We start from the raw sequence: 19,584 nt of genomic DNA on the forward strand, positions 1-19,584 counted from the left end.
ATGCAGGCCAAACCACCGTACAAGTAAGCCCAGTGACGACCGAGGCGGGCCAGACCACCGTACAACCCAGTGTGGCGACGACTGAGGCGGGCCAGACCACCGAACATGCAAGCCCGGCGACGACCGAGGCGGGCCAGACCACCGTGCAACCCAGTGTGGCGACGACCGAGGCGGGCCAGACCACTGTACAATCCAGCCCGGCGACGACCGAGGCGGGCCAGACCACCGTACAGCCCAGTGTGGCGACGACCGATGCGGGCCAGACCACCGTACAAGTAAGCCCAGTGACGACCGAGGCGGGCCAGACCACCGTACAACCCAGTGTGGCGACGACTGAGGCGGGCCAGACCACCGAACATGCAAGTCCGGCGACGACCGAGGCGGGCCAGACCACCGTACAACCAAGTGTGGCGACGACTGATGCGGGACAGACCACCGAACAGACAGGCCCAACGACGACCGATGCAGGCCAAACCACCGTACAAGAAAGCCCAGTGACAACCGAGGCGGTCCAGACCACCGTGCAACCCAGTGTGGCGACGACCGAGGCGGGCCAGACCACCGTACAACCAAGTGTGGCGACGACCGAGGGGGGCCAGACCACCGTACAAGTAAGCCCAGTGACGACCGAGGCGGGCCAGACAACCGTACAACCCAGTGTGGCGACGACTGATGCGGGCCAGACCACCGAACAGACAGGCCCAACGACGACCGATGCAGGCCAAACCACCGTACAAGTAAGCCCAGAGACAACCGAGGCGGGCCAGACCACCGTGCAAGTAAGCCCAGGGACGACCGAGGCGGGCCAGACCACCGTGCAACCCAGTGTGGCGACGACAGAGGCGGGCCAGACCACCGTACAAGTAAGCCCAGGGACGACCGAGGCGGGTCAGACCACCGAACATGCAAGCCAGGCGACGACCGAGGCGGGCCAGACCACCGTACAACCCAGTGTGGCGACGACAGAGGCGGGCCAGACCACCGTACAAGTAAGCCCAGAGACAACCGAGGCGGGCCAGACCACCGTGCAAGTAAGTCCAGGGACGACCGAGGCGGGTCAGACCACCATGCAACCCAGTGTGGCGACGACAGAGGCGGGCCAGACCACCGTACAAGTAAGCCCAGGGACGACCGAGGCGGGTCAGACCACCGAACATGCAAGCCAGGCGACGACCGAGGCGGGCCAGACCACCGTACAACCCAGTGTGGCGACGACAGAGGCGGGCCAGACCACCGTACAAGTAAGCCCAGAGACAACCGAGGCGGGCCAGACCACCGTGCAAGTAAGCCCAGGGACGACCGAGGCGGGTCAGACCACCGTGCAACCCAGTGTGGCGACGACAGAGGCGGGCCAGACCACCGTACAAGTAAGCCCAGGGACGACCGAGGCGGGTCAGACCACCGAACATGCAAGCCAGGCGACGACCGAGGCGGGCCAGACCACCGTACAACCCAGTGTGGCGACGACTGAGGTGGGCCAGACCACCGTACAGCCCAGTGTGGCGACGACCGATGCGGGCCAGACCACCGTACAAGTAAGCCCAGTGACGACCGAGGCGGGCCAGACCACCGTACAGCCCAGTGTGGCGACGACTGAGGCGGGCCAGACCACCGAACATGCAAGCCCGGCGACGACCGAGGCGGGCCAGACCACCGCACAACCCAGTGTGGCGACGACCGAGGTGGGCCAGACCACTGAACAGACAGACCCAACGACGACCGATATGGGCCAGACCACCGTACAAGTAAGTCCAGTGACGACCGAGGCGGGCCATACCACAGTGCAACCCAGTCTGGCGACGACGGAGGCAGGCCAGACCACCGTACAGCCCAGTTTGGCGACGACTGAGGCGGGCCAGACCACCGTACAAGTAACCCCAGTGACGACAGAGGCGGGACAGACCACCGAACATGCAAGCCCAGTGACGACCGAGGCGGGCCAGACAACCGTACAACCCAGTGTGGCGACGACTGATGCGGGCCAGACCACCGAACAGACAGGCCCAACGACGACCGATGCAGGCCAAACCACCGTACAAGTAAGCCCAGAGACAACCGAGGCGGGCCAGACCACAGTGCAACCCAGTGTGGCGACGACAGAGGCGGGCCAGACCACCGTACAAGTAAGCCCAGGGACGACCGAGACAGGTCAGACCACCGAACATGCAAGCCAGGCGACGACCGAGGCGGGCCAGACCACCGTACAACCCAGTGTGGCGACGACAGAGGCGGGCCAGACCACCGTACAAGTAAGCCCAGAGACAACCGAGGCGGGCCAGACCACCGTGCAAGTAAGCCCAGGGACGACCGAGGCGGGTCAGACCACCGTGCAACCCAGTGTGGCGACGACAGAGGCGGGCCAGACCACCGTACAAGTAAGCCCAGGGACGACCGAGGCGGGTCAGACCACCGAACATGCAAGCCAGGCGACGACCGAGGCGGGCCAGACCACCGTACAGCCCAGTGTGGCGACGACTGAGGCGGGCCAGACCACCGTACAAGTAAGCCCAGTGACGACCGAGGCGGGCCAGACAACCGTACAACCCAGTGTGGCGACGACTGATGCGGGCCAGACCACCGAACAGACAGGCCCAACGACGACCGATATGGGCCAGACCACCGTACAAGTAAGTCCAGTGACGACCGAGGCGGGCCAGACCACAGTGCAAACCAGTCTGGCGACGACGGAGGCAGGCCAGACCACCGTACAACCCAGTGTGGCGACGACCGAGGTGGGCCAGATCACTGAACAGACAGACCCAACGACGACCGATATGGGCCAGACCACCGTACAAGTAAGCCCAGTGACGACCGAGGCGGGCCAGACCACCGTACAAGTAAGCCCAGAGACAACCGAGGCGGGCCAGACCACCGTGGAAGTAAGCCCAGGGACGACCGAGGCGGGCCAGACCACCGTACAACCAAGTGTGGCGACGACTGATGTGGGACAGACCACCGAACAGACAGGCCCAACGACGACCGATGCAGGCCAAACCACCGTACAAGTAAGCCCAGTGACGACCGAGGCGGGCCAGACCACCGTACAACCCAGTGTGGCGACGACCGAGGCGGGCCAGACCACCGAACATGCAAGCCCGGCGACGACCGAGGCGGGCCAGACCACCGTACAATCCAGCCCGGCGACGACCGAGGCGGGCCAGACCACCGAACATGCAAGCCCGGCGACGACCGAGGCGGGCCAGACCACCGAACAGACAGGCCCAACGACGACCGATGCGGGCCAGACCACCGTACAAGTAAGCCCAGTGACGACCGAGGCGGGCCAGACAACCGTACAACCCAGTGTGGCGACGACTGATGCGGGCCAGACCACCGAACAGACAGGCGCAACGACGACCGATGCAGGCCAAACCACCGTACAAGTAAGCCCAGTGACAACCGAGGCGGGCCAGACCACCGTGCAAGTAAGCCCAGGGACGACCGAGGCGGGTCAGACCACCGTGCAACCCAGTGTGGCGACGACCGAGGCGGGCCAGACCACCGAAAAGGCAAGCCCGGCGACGACCGAGGCGGGCCAGACCACCGTACAAGTAAGCCCATTGACGACCGAGGCGGGCCAGACCACCGTAGAACCCAGTGTGGCGACGACCGAGGCGGGCCAGACCACCGAACAGACAGGCCCAACGACGACAGATGCGGGCCAGACCACCGTACAAGTAAGCCCAGTGACGACAGAGGCGGGCCAGACCACCGTACAAGTAAGCCCAGGGACGACCGAGGCGGGTCAGACCACCGAACATGCAAGCCAGGCGACGACCGAGGCGGGCCAGACCACCGTACAAGTAAGCCCAGTGACGACCGAGGCGGGCCAGACAACCGTGCAACCCAGTGTGGCGACGACCGAGGTGGGCCAGACCACCGAACAGACAGGCCCAACGACGACCGATACGGGCCAGACCACCGTACAACCCAGTGTGGCGACGACCGAGGCGGGACAGACGACCAAACAGACAGGCCCAACGACGACCGAGGAAGGCCAGACCACCGAACAGGCAAGCCCGGCGACGACCGAGGCGGGACAGACCACCGAACAGACAGGCCCAACGACCACCGATGCAGGACAGACCACTGTACAAGTCAGCCCAATGACGACCGGGGTGGGCCAGACCACCGTGCAACCCAGTGTGGCGACGACCGAGGCGGGCCAGACCACCGTACAACCCAGTGTGGCGACGACCGAGGCGGGCCCGACCACCGAACAGACAGGCCCAACGACGACAGATGCGGGCCAGACCACCCTACAGCCCAGTGTGGCGACGACTGAGGCGGGCCAGATCACCGAACAGACAGGCCCAACGACGACCGATGCGGGCCAGACCACCGTACAAGTAAGCCCAGTGACGACAGAGGCGGGCCAGACCACCGAACATGCAAGCCCGGCGACGACCAAGGCGGGCCAGACCACCGTACAACCAAGTGTGGTGACGACCGAGGGGGGCCAGACCACCGAAGAGACAGGCCCAACGACGACCGATGCGGGCCAGTCCACCGTACAAGTAAGCCCAGTGACGACCGAGGCAGGCCAGACAACCGTGCAACCCAGTGTGGCGACGACCGATCCGGACCAGACCACCGTACAACCCAGTGTGACGACGACCGATGCAGGCCAAACCACCATACAAGTAAGCCCAGTGACAACCGAGGCGGGCCAGACCACCGTGCAACCCAGTGTGGCGACGACAGAGGCGGGCCAGACCACCGTACAAGTAAGCCCAGGGACGACCGAGGCGGGTCAGACCACCGAACATGCAAGCCAGGCGACGACCGAGGCGGGCCAGACCACCGTACAAGTAAGCCCAGTGACGACCGAGGCGGGCCAGACAACCGTGCAACCCAGTGTGGCGACGACCGATCCGGACCAGACCACCGTACAACCCAGTGTGGCGACGACTGATGCGGGCGATACCACCGAACAGACAGGCCCAACGACGACCGATGCAGGCCAAACCACCGTACAAGTAAGCGCAGTGACAACCGAGACGGGCCTGACCACCGTACAAGTAAGCTCAGTGACGACCGAGGCGGGCCAGACCACCGTACAAGTAAGCCCAGGGACGACCGAGGTGGGCCAGACCACCGAACAGACAAGCCCAACGACGACCGATGCAGGCCAGACCACCGTACAACCCAGTGTGGCGACGACTGAGGCGGGCCAGACCACCGAACATGCAAGTCCGGCGACGACCGAGGCGGGCCAGACCACCGTACAACCAAGTGTGGCGACGACTGATGCGGGACAGACCACCGAACAGACAGGCCCAACGACGACCGATGCAGGCCAAACCACCGTACAAGAAAGCCCAGTGACAACCGAGGCGGTCCAGACCACCGTGCAACCCAGTGTGGCGACGACCGAGGCGGGCCAGACCACCGTACAACCAAGTGTGGCGACGACCGAGGGGGGCCAGACCACCGTACAAGTAAGCCCAGTGACGACCGAGGCGGCCCAGACAACCGTACAACCCAGTGTGGCGACGACTGATGCGGGCCAGACCACCGAACAGACAGGCCCTACGACGATCGATGCAGGCCAAACCACCGTACAAGTAAGCCCAGAGACAACCGAGGCGGGCCAGACCACCGTGCAAGTAAGCCCAGGGACGACCGAGGCAGGTCAGACCACCGTGCAACCCAGTGTGGCGACGACCGAGGCGGGCCAGACCACCGTACAATCCAGCCCGGCGACGACCGAGGCGGGCCAGACCACCGAACATGCAAGCCCGGCGACGACCGAGGCGGGCCAGACCACCGAACAGACAGGCCCAACGACGACCGATGCGGGCCAGACCACCGTACAAGTAAGCCCAGTGACGACCGAGGTGGGCCAGACAACCGTACAACCCAGTGTGGCGACGACTGATGCGGGCCAGACCACCGAACAGACAGGCGCAACGACGACCGATGCAGGCCAAACCACCGTACAAGTAAGCCCAGTGACAACCGAGGGGGGCCAGACCACCGTACAAGTAAGCCCAGTGACGACCGAGGCGGCCCAGACAACCGTACAACCCAGTGTGGCGACGACTGATGCGGGCCAGACCACCGAACAGACAGGCCCTACGACGATCGATGCAGGCCAAACCACCGTACAAGTAAGCCCAGAGACAACCGAGGCGGGCCAGACCACCGTGCAAGTAAGCCCAGGGACGACCGAGGCAGGTCAGACCACCGTGCAACCCAGTGTGGCGACGACCGAGGCGGGCCAGACCACCGTACAAATAAGCCCAGGGACGACCGAGGCGGGTCAGACCACCGAACATGCAAGCCCGGCGACGACCGAGGCGGGCCAGACCACCGTACAACCAAGTGTGGCGACGACTGATGCGGGACAGACCACCGAACAGACAGGCCCAACGACGACCGATGCAGGCCAAACCACCGTACAAGTAAGCCCAGTGACAACCGAGGCGGGCCAGACCACCGTGCAAGTTAGCCCAGGGACGACCGAGGCGGGTCAGACCACCGTGCAACCCAGTGTGGCGACGACCGAGGCGGGCCAGACCACCGAAAAGGCAAGCCCGGCGACGACCGAGGCGGGCCAGACCACCGTACAAGTAAGCCCATTGACGACCGAGGCGGGCCAGACCACCGTAGAACCCAGTGTGGCGACGACTGAGGCGGGCCAGACCACCGAACATGCAAGCCCGGCGACGACCGAGGCGGGCCAGACCACCGTGCAACCCAGTGTGGCGACGACCGAGGCGGGCCAGACCACCGTACAATCCAGCCCGGCGACGACCGAGGCGGGCCAGACCACCGAACATGCAAGCCCGGCGACGACCGAGGCGGGCCAGACCACCGAACAGACAGGCCCAACGACGACCGATGCGGGCCAGACCACCGTACAAGTAAGCCCAGTGACGACCGAGGCGGGCCAGACAACCGTACAACCCAGTGTGGCGACGACTGATGCGGGCCAGACCACCGAACAGACAGGCGCAACGACGACCGATGCAGGCCAAACCACCGTACAAGTAAGCCCAGTGACAACCGAGGCGGGCCAGACCACCGTGCAAGTAAGCCCAGGGACGACCGAGGCGGGCCAGACCACCGTACAATCCAGCCCGGCGACGACCGAGGCGGGCCAGACCACCGAACATGCAAGCCCGGCGACGACCGAGGCGGGCCAGACCACCGTACAATCCAGCCCGGCGACGACCGAGGCGGGCCAGACCACCGAACATGCAAGCCCGGCGACGACCGAGGCGGGCCAGACCACCGAACAGACAGGCCCAACGACGACCGATGCGGGCCAGACCACCGTACAAGTAAGCCCAGTGACGACCGAGGTGGGCCAGACAACCGTACAACCCAGTGTGGCGACGACTGATGCGGGCCAGACCACCGAACAGACAGGCGCAACGACGACCGATGCAGGCCAAACCACCGTACAAGTAAGCCCAGTGACAACCGAGGCGGGCCAGACCACCGTGCAAGTAAGCCCAGGGACGACCGAGGCGGGTCAGACCACCGTGCAACCCAGTGTGGCGACGACCGAGGCGGGCCAGACCACCGAAAAGGCAAGCCCGGCGACGACCGAGGCGGGCCAGACCACCGTACAAGTAAGCCCATTGACGACCGAGGCGGGCCAGACCACCGTAGAACCCAGTGTGGCGACGACCGAGGCGGGCCAGACCACCGTACAACCCAGTGTGGCGACGACTGAGGCGGGCCAGACCACCGAACATGCAAGCCCGGCGACGACCGAGGCGGGCCAGACCACCGTGCAACCCAGTGTGGCGACGACCGAGGCGGGCCAGACCACCGTACAATCCAGCCCGGCGACGACCGAGGCGGGCCAGACCACCGAACATGCAAGCCCGGCGACGACCGAGGCGGGCCAGACCACCGTACAATCCAGCCCGGCGACGACCGAGGCGGGCCAGACCACCGAACATGCAAGCCCGGCGACGACCGAGGCGGGCCAGACCACCGAACAGACAGGCCCAACGACGACCGATGCGGGCCAGACCACCGTACAAGTAAGCCCAGTGACGACCGAGGCGGGCCAGACAACCGTACAACCCAGTGTGGCGACGACTGATGCGGGCCAGACCACCGAACAGACAGGCGCAACGACGACCGATGCAGGCCAAACCACCGTACAAGTAAGCCCAGTGACAACCGAGGCGGGCCAGACCACCGTGCAAGTAAGCCCAGGGACGACCGAGGCGGGTCAGACCACCGTGCAACCCAGTGTGGCGACGACCGAGGCGGGCCAGACCACCGAAAAGGCAAGCCCGGCGACGACCGAGGCGGGCCAGACCACCGTACCAGTAAGCCCATTGACGACCGAGGCGGGCCAGACCACCGTAGAACCCAGTGTGGCGACGACCGAGGCGGGCCAGACCACCGAACAGACAGGCCCAACGACGACAGATGCGGGCCAGACCACCGTACAAGTAAGCCCAGTGACGACAGAGGCGGGCCAGACCACCGTACAAGTAAGCCCAGGGACGACCGAGGCGGGTCAGACCACCGAACATGCAAGCCAGGCGACGACCGAGGCGGGCCAGACCACCGTACAAGTAAGCCCAGTGACGACCGAGGCGGGCCAGACAACCGTGCAACCCAGTGTGGCGACGACCGAGGTGGGCCAGACCACCGAACAGACAGGCCCAACGACGACCGATACGGGCCAGACCACCGTACAACCCAGTGTGGCGACGACCGAGGCGGGACAGACGACCAAACAGACAGGCCCAACGACGACCGAGGAAGGCCAGACCACCGAACAGGCAAGCCCGGCGACGACCGAGGCGGGACAGACCACCGAACAGACAGGCCCAACGACCACCGATGCAGGACAGACCATTGTACAAGTCAGCCCAATGACGACCGGGGTGGGCCAGACCACCGTGCAACCCAGTGTGGCGACGACCGAGGCGGGCCAGACCACCGTACAACCCAGTGTGGCGACGACCGAGGCGGGCCCGACCACCGAACAGACAGGCCCAACGACGACAGATGCGGGCCAGACCACCCTACAGCCCAGTGTGGCGACGACTGAGGCGGGCCAGATCACCGAACAGACAGGCCCAACGACGACCGATGCGGGCCAGACCACCGTACAAGTAAGCCCAGTGACGACAGAGGCGGGCCAGACCACCGAACATGCAAGCCCGGCGACGACCAAGGCGGGCCAGACCACCGTACAACCAAGTGTGGTGACGACCGAGGGGGGCCAGACCACCGAAGAGACAGGCCCAACGACGACCGATGCGGGCCAGTCCACCGTACAACCCAGTGTGACGACGACCGATGCAGGCCAAACCACCATACAAGTAAGCCCAGTGACAACCGAGGCGGGCCAGACCACCGTGCAACCCAGTGTGGCGACGACAGAGGCGGGCCAGACCACCGTACAAGTAAGCCCAGGGACGACCGAGGCGGGTCAGACCACCGAACATGCAAGCCAGGCGACGACCGAGGCGGGCCAGACCACCGTACAAGTAAGCCCAGTGACGACCGAGGCGGGCCAGACAACCGTGCAACCCAGTGTGGCGACGACCGATCCGGACCAGACCACCGTACAACCCAGTGTGGCGACGACTGATGCGGGCGATACCACCGAACAGACAGGCCCAACGACGACCGATGCAGGCCAAACCACCGTACAAGTAAGCGCAGTGACAACCGAGACGGGCCTGACCACCGTACAAGTAAGCTCAGTGACGACCGAGGCAGGCCAGACCACCGTACAAGTAAGCCCAGGGACGACCGAGGTGGGCCAGACCACCGAACAGACAAGCCCAACGACGACCGATGCAGGCCAGACCACCGTACAACCCAGTGTGGCGACGACTGAGGCGGGCCAGACCACCGAACATGCAAGTCCGGCGACGACCGAGGCGGGCCAGACCACCGTACAACCAAGTGTGGCGACGACTGATGCGGGACAGACCACCGAACAGACAGGCCCAACGACGACCGATGCAGGCCAAACCACCGTACAAGAAAGCCCAGTGACAACCGAGGCGGTCCAGACCACCGTGCAACCCAGTGTGGCGACGACCGAGGCGGGCCAGACCACCGTACAACCAAGTGTGGCGACGACCGAGGGGGGCCAGACCACCGTACAAGTAAGCCCAGTGACGACCGAGGCGGCCCAGACAACCGTACAACCCAGTGTGGCGACGACTGATGCGGGCCAGACCACCGAACAGACAGGCCCTACGACGATCGATGCAGGCCAAACCACCGTACAAGTAAGCCCAGAGACAACCGAGGCGGGCCAGACCACCGTGCAAGTAAGCCCAGGGACGACCGAGGCAGGTCAGACCACCGTGCAACCCAGTGTGGCGACGACCGAGGCGGGCCAGACCACCGTACAAATAAGCCCAGGGACGACCGAGGCGGGTCAGACCACCGAACATGCAAGCCCGGCGACGACCGAGGCGGGCCAGACCACCGTACAACCAAGTGTGGCGACGACTGATGCGGGACAGACCACCGAACAGACAGGCCCAACGACGACCGATGCAGGCCAAACCACCGTACAAGTAAGCCCAGTGACAACCGAGGCGGGCCAGACCACCGTGCAAGTTAGCCCAGGGACGACCGAGGCGGGTCAGACCACCGTGCAACCCAGTGTGGCGACGACCGAGGCGGGCCAGACCACCGAAAAGGCAAGCCCGGCGACGACCGAGGCGGGCCAGACCACCGTACAAGTAAGCCCATTGACGACCGAGGCGGGCCAGACCACCGTAGAACCCAGTGTGGCGACGACCGAGGCGGGCCAGACCACCGTACAACCCAGTGTGGCGACGACTGAGGCGGGCCAGACCACCGAACATGCAAGCCCGGCGACGACCGAGGCGGGCCAGACCACCGTGCAACCCAGTGTGGCGACGACCGAGGCGGGCCAGACCACCGTACAATCCAGCCCGGCGACGACCGAGGCGGGCCAGACCACCGAACATGCAAGCCCGGCGACGACCGAGGCGGGCCAGACCACCGTACAATCCAGCCCGGCGACGACCGAGGCGGGCCAGACCACCGAACATGCAAGCCCGGCGACGACCGAGGCGGGCCAGACCACCGAACAGACAGGCCCAACGACGACCGATGCGGGCCAGACCACCGTACAAGTAAGCCCAGTGACGACCGAGGCGGGCCAGACAACCGTACAACCCAGTGTGGCGACGACTGATGCGGGCCAGACCACCGAACAGACAGGCGCAACGACGACCGATGCAGGCCAAACCACCGTACAAGTAAGCCCAGTGACAACCGAGGCGGGCCAGACCACCGTGCAAGTAAGCCCAGGGACGACCGAGGCGGGCCAGACCACCGTACAATCCAGCCCGGCGACGACCGAGGCGGGCCAGACCACCGAACATGCAAGCCCGGCGACGACCGAGGCGGGCCAGACCACCGTACAATCCAGCCCGGCGACGACCGAGGCGGGCCAGACCACCGAACATGCAAGCCCGGCGACGACCGAGGCGGGCCAGACCACCGAACAGACAGGCCCAACGACGACCGATGCGGGCCAGACCACCGTACAAGTAAGCCCAGTGACGACCGAGGTGGGCCAGACAACCGTACAACCCAGTGTGGCGACGACTGATGCGGGCCAGACCACCGAACAGACAGGCGCAACGACGACCGATGCAGGCCAAACCACCGTACAAGTAAGCCCAGGGACGACCGAGGCGGGTCAGACCACCGTGCAACCCAGTGTGGCGACGACCGAGGCGGGCCAGACCACCGAAAAGGCAAGCCCGGCGACGACCGAGGCGGGCCAGACCACCGTACAAGTAAGCCCATTGACGACCGAGGCGGGCCAGACCACCGTAGAACCCAGTGTGGCGACGACCGAGGCGGGCCAGACCACCGTACAACCCAGTGTGGCGACGACTGAGGCGGGCCAGACCACCGAACATGCAAGCCCGGCGACGACCGAGGCGGGCCAGACCACCGTGCAACCCAGTGTGGCGACGACCGAGGCGGGCCAGACCACCGTACAATCCAGCCCGGCGACGACCGAGGCGGGCCAGACCACCGAACATGCAAGCCCGGCGACGACCGAGGCGGGCCAGACCACCGTACAATCCAGCCCGGCGACGACCGAGGCGGGCCAGACCACCGAACATGCAAGCCCGGCGACGACCGAGGCGGGCCAGACCACCGAACAGACAGGCCCAACGACGACCGATGCGGGCCAGACCACCGTACAAGTAAGCCCAGTGACGACCGAGGCGGGCCAGACAACCGTACAACCCAGTGTGGCGACGACTGATGCGGGCCAGACCACCGAACAGACAGGCGCAACGACGACCGATGCAGGCCAAACCACCGTACAAGTAAGCCCAGTGACAACCGAGGCGGGCCAGACCACCGTGCAAGTAAGCCCAGGGACGACCGAGGCGGGTCAGACCACCGTGCAACCCAGTGTGGCGACGACCGAGGCGGGCCAGACCACCGAAAAGGCAAGCCCGGCGACGACCGAGGCGGGCCAGACCACCGTACAAGTAAGCCCATTGACGACCGAGGCGGGCCAGACCACCGTAGAACCCAGTGTGGCGACGACCGAGGCGGGCCAGACCACCGAACAGACAGGCCCAACGACGACAGATGCGGGCCAGACCACCGTACAAGTAAGCCCAGTGACGACAGAGGCGGGCCAGACCACCGTACAAGTAAGCCCAGGGACGACCGAGGCGGGTCAGACCACCGAACATGCAAGCCAGGCGACGACCGAGGCGGGCCAGACCACCGTACAAGTAAGCCCAGTGACGACCGAGGCGGGCCAGACAACCGTGCAACCCAGTGTGGCGACGACCGAGGTGGGCCAGACCACCGAACAGACAGGCCCAACGACGACCGATACGGGCCAGACCACCGTACAACCCAGTGTGGCGACGACCGAGGCGGGACAGACGACCAAACAGACAGGCCCAACGACGACCGAGGAAGGCCAGACCACCGAACAGGCAAGCCCGGCGACGACCGAGGCGGGACAGACCACCGAACAGACAGGCCCAACGACCACCGATGCAGGACAGACCACTGTACAAGTCAGCCCAATGACGACCGGGGTGGGCCAGACCACCGTGCAACCCAGTGTGGCGACGACCGAGGCGGGCCAGACCACCGTACAACCCAGTGTGGCGACGACCGAGGCGGGCCCGACCACCGAACAGACAGGCCCAACGACGACAGATGCGGGCCAGACCACCCTACAGCCCAGTGTGGCGACGACTGAGGCGGGCCAGATCACCGAACAGACAGGCCCAACGACGACCGATGCGGGCCAGACCACCGTACAAGTAAGCCCAGTGACGACAGAGGCGGGCCAGACCACCGAACATGCAAGCCCGGCGACGACCAAGGCGGGCCAGACCACCGTACAACCAAGTGTGGTGACGACCGAGGGGGGCCAGACCACCGAAGAGACAGGCCCAACGACGACCGATGCGGGCCAGTCCACCGTACAAGTAAGCCCAGTGACGACCGAGGCAGGCCAGACAACCGTGCAACCCAGTGTGGCGACGACCGATCCGGACCAGACCACCGTACAACCCAGTGTGACGACGACCGATGCAGGCCAAACCACCATACAAGTAAGCCCAGTGACAACCGAGGCGGGCCAGACCACCGTGCAACCCAGTGTGGCGACGACAGAGGCGGGCCAGACCACCGTACAAGTAAGCCCAGGGACGACCGAGGCGGGTCAGACCACCGAACATGCAAGCCAGGCGACGACCGAGGCGGGCCAGACCACCGTACAAGTAAGCCCAGTGACGACCGAGGCGGGCCAGACAACCGTGCAACCCAGTGTGGCGACGACCGATCCGGACCAGACCACCGTACAACCCAGTGTGGCGACGACTGATGCGGGCGATACCACCGAACAGACAGGCCCAACGACGACCGATGCAGGCCAAACCACCGTACAAGTAAGCGCAGTGACAACCGAGACGGGCCTGACCACCGTACAAGTAAGCTCAGTGACGACCGAGGCGGGCCAGACCACCGTACAAGTAAGCCCAGGGACGACCGAGGTGGGCCAGACCACCGAACAGACAAGCCCAACGACGACCGATGCAGGCCAGACCACCGTACAACCCAGTGTGGCGACGACCGAACCGGGCCAGACCCCCGTACAAGTAAGCCCAGGGACGACCGAGGCGGGCCAAACCACCAAACAGACAAGCCCAACGACGACTGATGCAGGCCAGACCACTGTACAAGTAAGCCCAGTGACGACAGAGGCGGGCAAGACCACCGAACAAGCAAGCGTGGCGACGACTGATCCAGAGCCAACAATAGAACCCCTTGAGTGCCGAAACGGAGGAATCTTCAATGGAAAGGAATGCAATTGTACTAGTGAGTTCGAGGGAGCCCTTTGCCAGTTTGTCAAGGAAACCGTAATATTGGGTATGTGTTATTATCCCGTCAACATGCGGCCGTCTGCTTCAATACTTTGCCTTGCCCTGATTGCGATGTCCATGAACTGCAGAGGATATCGAGCGGTTGGTGAAAATTGACGTGGCGATCGACCAAGAATACAAGCCCGAGTACGACGACACCAACTCAGAGGAGTACAACAACTTCGTTGACGATTTTAAAATGAGGGTGAACATAACTTTTACTCCATTAGAAAATGCAAATATGATCTCCCACATGGCTACATATTATTAACACTTAGCATTACGTTCATATTTCATGCATATATATATACCCACAACATTGCATTACTCACATAGATTATATCAGTAATGCCGCTTTTCCATTGTGCCCGCAAGGCCGGGTACCACACCAAACCACACCTCACGCAACCACACGAGACCGCAACCGCCGATTTTCCATTACAACTGGCGCACGGCGAGAAGGGGGCTGCAACATTTGAACCGTTCACGCTAAGCTTGCACTCCCGCATTGTGTGCGGATCTGAGATAACAATTCCCGAGTGGCAAGTAGCGCTAACATTGAACCATATATACAATTTAATATAGACCACCATGGATGAAATATTGCGATTCACAACCGGCTCACGAAGACAGCTATTTGTGAATGGAAGAGCTGCAGCTGGACCTCTCATTCAAGTGAATAGGAGCACACGACCAGCCTTGCGATGCTTTTTAAAACCACAAACATTACAAATCCATCCACATGTACCTTTTAAATTGTAAATATACTTCAGCGTTGTTGTAAACATTATTATATTTATTGTATATACTTTATTTTTATGACTTTGGCAAAGACCGGCAGGCGCTTCTGCCTCTCTCACATGAAACAAGGAATGCCTGAGGTGGCAGCGGCGTTGCTGTCGGCCAATCAGACGACAGGTGACTTCACGTCCCTGCTAGTCTCCTAACAACCGGCGTTGCAGAACTGCTGCCGAAAAGGTTCTAAACAGCGGTTACAATGGAACGGCTCGGCCCCGAAAAAGTCCCGTGGAGACACTAACATCCGGGGACAAAAATTGCCGCTACGGTGTGGAACCGGTACGGTTGAAAAGCGCCATAATGCTTATACACGAACAAAGTCCATTTGTTACATAGGAGACTCAAATTCCTTCGTCCTCACATCTAGTGCATGGAAAGATATGAAGTCAATTGTTTCTTAAGATTGGTGTTAGTTTATGGAGATGGTTCTATGATTTGTGACGGTGGTTCTATTGGTGCTCTTTCAGATGGACACATTTTACAGAGGGCAACTACCAAACTTTGATAAAGTGGTGGTGAACACTGTTAGGTAAAGCCAGTCCAAGCAAATGTTTTGTTGTCTCGCGGTCCGGTCAATGAATAGAAACGCTTTTTTCTGTTGTTTCTCTTAGCCGAGTGGCCTCGCGAGTTTTGGCGAGACGTTCAGCCTCTGGAGTGGCACAGGTAAAGCCAACCAATCATCTTTCAGCTGGGATAGCACATTAGCCTTGGTATATAAAACAACAGTCATTCAGCATTATCTTTATTACAGCGTAGATTAGCTGCTGATGCCAGGACCGCCCGCAAAGACATGCCAAATCCACAAGGGTGATTGGACAATGGAAAAACACACACTCGTACAGAATTGAGGAACATCATTTGTGTTAAAATGTTTTCTGTTCTGCGTTGCGTTTCAGTGTCAACGTCGACCACGATGTGGTTTTGTTGGTCCCAAATGACGCAAGCAGTGAACAACAATATCAGGCTGAAGCGACGGATCTCAAAGAGGCTTTGGCAACGTTGGCTGATTCAAGCTGCATAACAGGTGGGCTGTAGAGTGATCTACAATCATTTTTCTCCCTGCTGGACTGAATGATTGGAAGGCTTCATGAGCAGACTGCTCAAGCAAGTCTCGCAAGAGTCGGCCACCCCAAATGACATGATGCTGCTCAAGCATGTCTGTACAGATTCTGAGTCATCCGGGTCGAGGTACAATTGGAGATACCTGGACACTTGTTGCTTGATGATTCACCTTTAATTCAAAAAGCTTCTTCACCACACCTGGCAACTACAACGAGAACACTCACGGGACCAACCCACAGGGGACACACCCACCACAAACACCGATAGGGCGGTTCACACCGACTGAGACTTTGAAGTGAAGAAGCCTTTCGGCTTAAAGGTGAAGCCCATCAACAACCCACAAGAGTCCAGTTGCCTCCATTCCCAACCTTTGAGATCTATGAGATCTTATTCGGCGACTGCCAGTCCAATTCAAATTGATGTAAAAATCGTCCTTGCCTCTCAGGTGTGAAAGTGCCTTCACATAAGTGAATTTATTCTCATCGGACAAATTCCTTACCAAATAATAAAATCACTTCACTTTCCAGATTGTCCCTACAATTTGACACAGCCACCATCTGTGGAAACCACTGCAGTGAATTTGGAGAGTAAGTATATTTCAGTCAACGTCAAGCGTGAAGCATGGCGATGATCCGCCCTTTGCTCCTCCCCCCAGCCCTTTGCTCATCGCTCATTAAGGATCCCGACCTGGCCAGGCACTACAGGGCTGTGAACAACACTGTCAACAATACCCTGGAATGTGTCACTCCGTGCCAACCTCTTTATGGTGACGGCATGGTCAAGTGCTGGCACGGCGGCAAGTGCAAAGTGTTCAGGGATGTCGGCGCCGTTTGCCTGTCAGTCATTTACCTTTCATTTGAATTCATTGTAGATGCTCACGCATCACTGCCACTCAGTTGCTCTTCCCACATGTTTCCAGATGTAAGGATTTGAGCACCACGTGGTACTTAGGCAAACACTGCAGCAATCCCATCCAAACAACGGCCTTCTACGCCGGTTTGTCGGTCACTTTGGCTTGTCTCCTGGCAACCGTGGCAGGCTTGACTGCGTACATGATCATCATGAAGAAGGAGCAAAGGAGGTACAGTGGGGCAAAACCACTACAAATGCTATCATTACGTGAAGCAAAAAAAGACAAGAAAAAAGTATTGTGATTGTTTCACTAAATATGGCTCATTCATCACATCTGCCTCGATCTTACAATCAGAGGTTAATGTTATGACCAACTGTATATGAAAAGGAGAAAAACTACCTGATATAAATTGATCTTAGCATATCCTCGTACATTTTGTGGGTGCAAAGCAGTTGCGTCGTAGTTTTGCTCGCAGTCGCGCTACCCATCGTGTTCGTCTTTCACCCCTCACTGTCTTCCATCTGGTTTCGAATCGCTGCCGGCAGCCGAAAGAATGATCTAATCTCTGTTTGTGTATTAGAGCATCCGTCGGCCGCGCACAAGTTCACCATAGCATTGGTAGCTGATTTATCAACTGTTTGACCTATTTTCTAGCTCACACTGATTGTTTTCTAATTCATTCGCACTGACGTACGCTCAAGGCGCACTTCAACGTGACGTCACACTGGAAGGGTCTATGGAAATCAACCTGACTTTTTTCACAGATGTGCTGCTGTTAATATCGTGACATAATGACGACCATATATTGTGGCACTTTTAATTTCACGATATCACGATATTGCCGTTATCGTTACATCCCTACTGATTATAGCAATAACCGTAATATTAGCACAATTTGCCCTGCTCTGATTCTGCATTTCCCCTAATTTTACGGCATTTCATTTCAGCATCAGCAATTCAGCATTCACAAGTATTCTACAAAAATTTCACTTTCTAGTTTTAGCATGTTACTTTTAGACTTCCATACCTCCATATTTTTCTGTTGTCAGTTGAGTTAATTAATCATGCATGCCAGATTTCACAAACATTGTGCTCATCACCGCCTCCAGGAAAAAAGACATGAAAAAGAAGATGGTCAACAATTGGCTGAACGAGGAAGTTGAGTGGTCCCGATCCGGAAAACTCTCGACTGGCACGTTCAACACTGGTAAGCAAGTCGTTGAAATTCTTTTCACTTGTGGCAATTTCACATCCTTTGGTAGCTTATTCCATTTGCATGCAGCATAACAGCCAAATGCCACTTCACCATGTCTGCTTTGAACTCTTAAAATATTCAGAACCCAAATCATTCATATTAGCTTAAAGGATCATTGTGCAGTTTGTCCCTTTTTTCCTCACAACTGCCACCTCTGGCCCAAAGTGTAACTGCAGCATCTATGTTATGCTCGTTCATTGTGCGCGTGGGAGTACGTGCACGATCTTAAAGTGACAGCCACAGTTGACAAACGAAGACATGACTTCAAATTAGGTAAGAAAAACTCGGCCCCTCCCCTCACCAAAGAAACTGTGGAGTGTGCAGGGGTCCGCACACTCTACTATAAAGGGAAGATAAAAGCTGATAGATGCAGTCAGAGTAAAACAGTCAGGGCTCTTTGTAGACATCTGGACATCGGTGGAGCATGTATAATGTCGAAAAAGCTTTAACATTACCTTTTTAAATGGCACAATGCACCTTTAATGCTAACATATACTCAATAAAAATATAAATGTGACACTTTTTTGCTCCCATTTTTTCATAAGATGAACTCACAGATCTAAAACATCTTCCACATACACAATATCACCATTTCATATGCTGATTAGACACCATGATTAGTGTACAGGTGTGCCTTGGTAGCCCACAATAAAAGGCCACTCTGAAAGGTGCGGTTTTGTTTTATTGAGGGGGGGGGGGGATCTGAGTCCCCAGAACCCACCCCCGCCCCCAACCCCCACACACACGTCCCCCAATAAAACAAAACTACCTAATCATGGTGTCTAATTAACATCTTGATATGTCACACCTGTGAGGCGGGCTAGATTATCTATGCAAATGAGAAGTGCTCACTATCACAGATTTAAAGGAATATTGTAGCGTACAGCCAATGAGCTTGCTTGTTTCAGGTCACCTGAACCCATCGTTCTCCTGTGATGAGGCGTCGCCGCGACAACCGACGCCGACTCAACAACACGCCGACTCCAGACAGTCGGGCCACTCCAGCCCGGCCTTGAGCATCTACATGCTGGACGGAGCCGCCTACAGGAACGACATCGTACCTCCCCACAATGGATTCCGTCCCTCCGATCAAGCAGTCAGTTAGACGAAATTTCCGTTCGTCCGCCCGGTCGGCTAGTTCGGCAACTGCTTGTGAGACATGCGAGTTGTTCTGTGCTCACCTCGCAGATGAGGATCAACAGGCGACAAATCAGGAC

Source organism: Festucalex cinctus, chromosome 16, assembly GCF_051991245.1.
Source record: "Festucalex cinctus isolate MCC-2025b chromosome 16, RoL_Fcin_1.0, whole genome shotgun sequence".
NCBI lineage: Eukaryota > Metazoa > Chordata > Actinopteri > Syngnathiformes > Syngnathidae > Festucalex > Festucalex cinctus.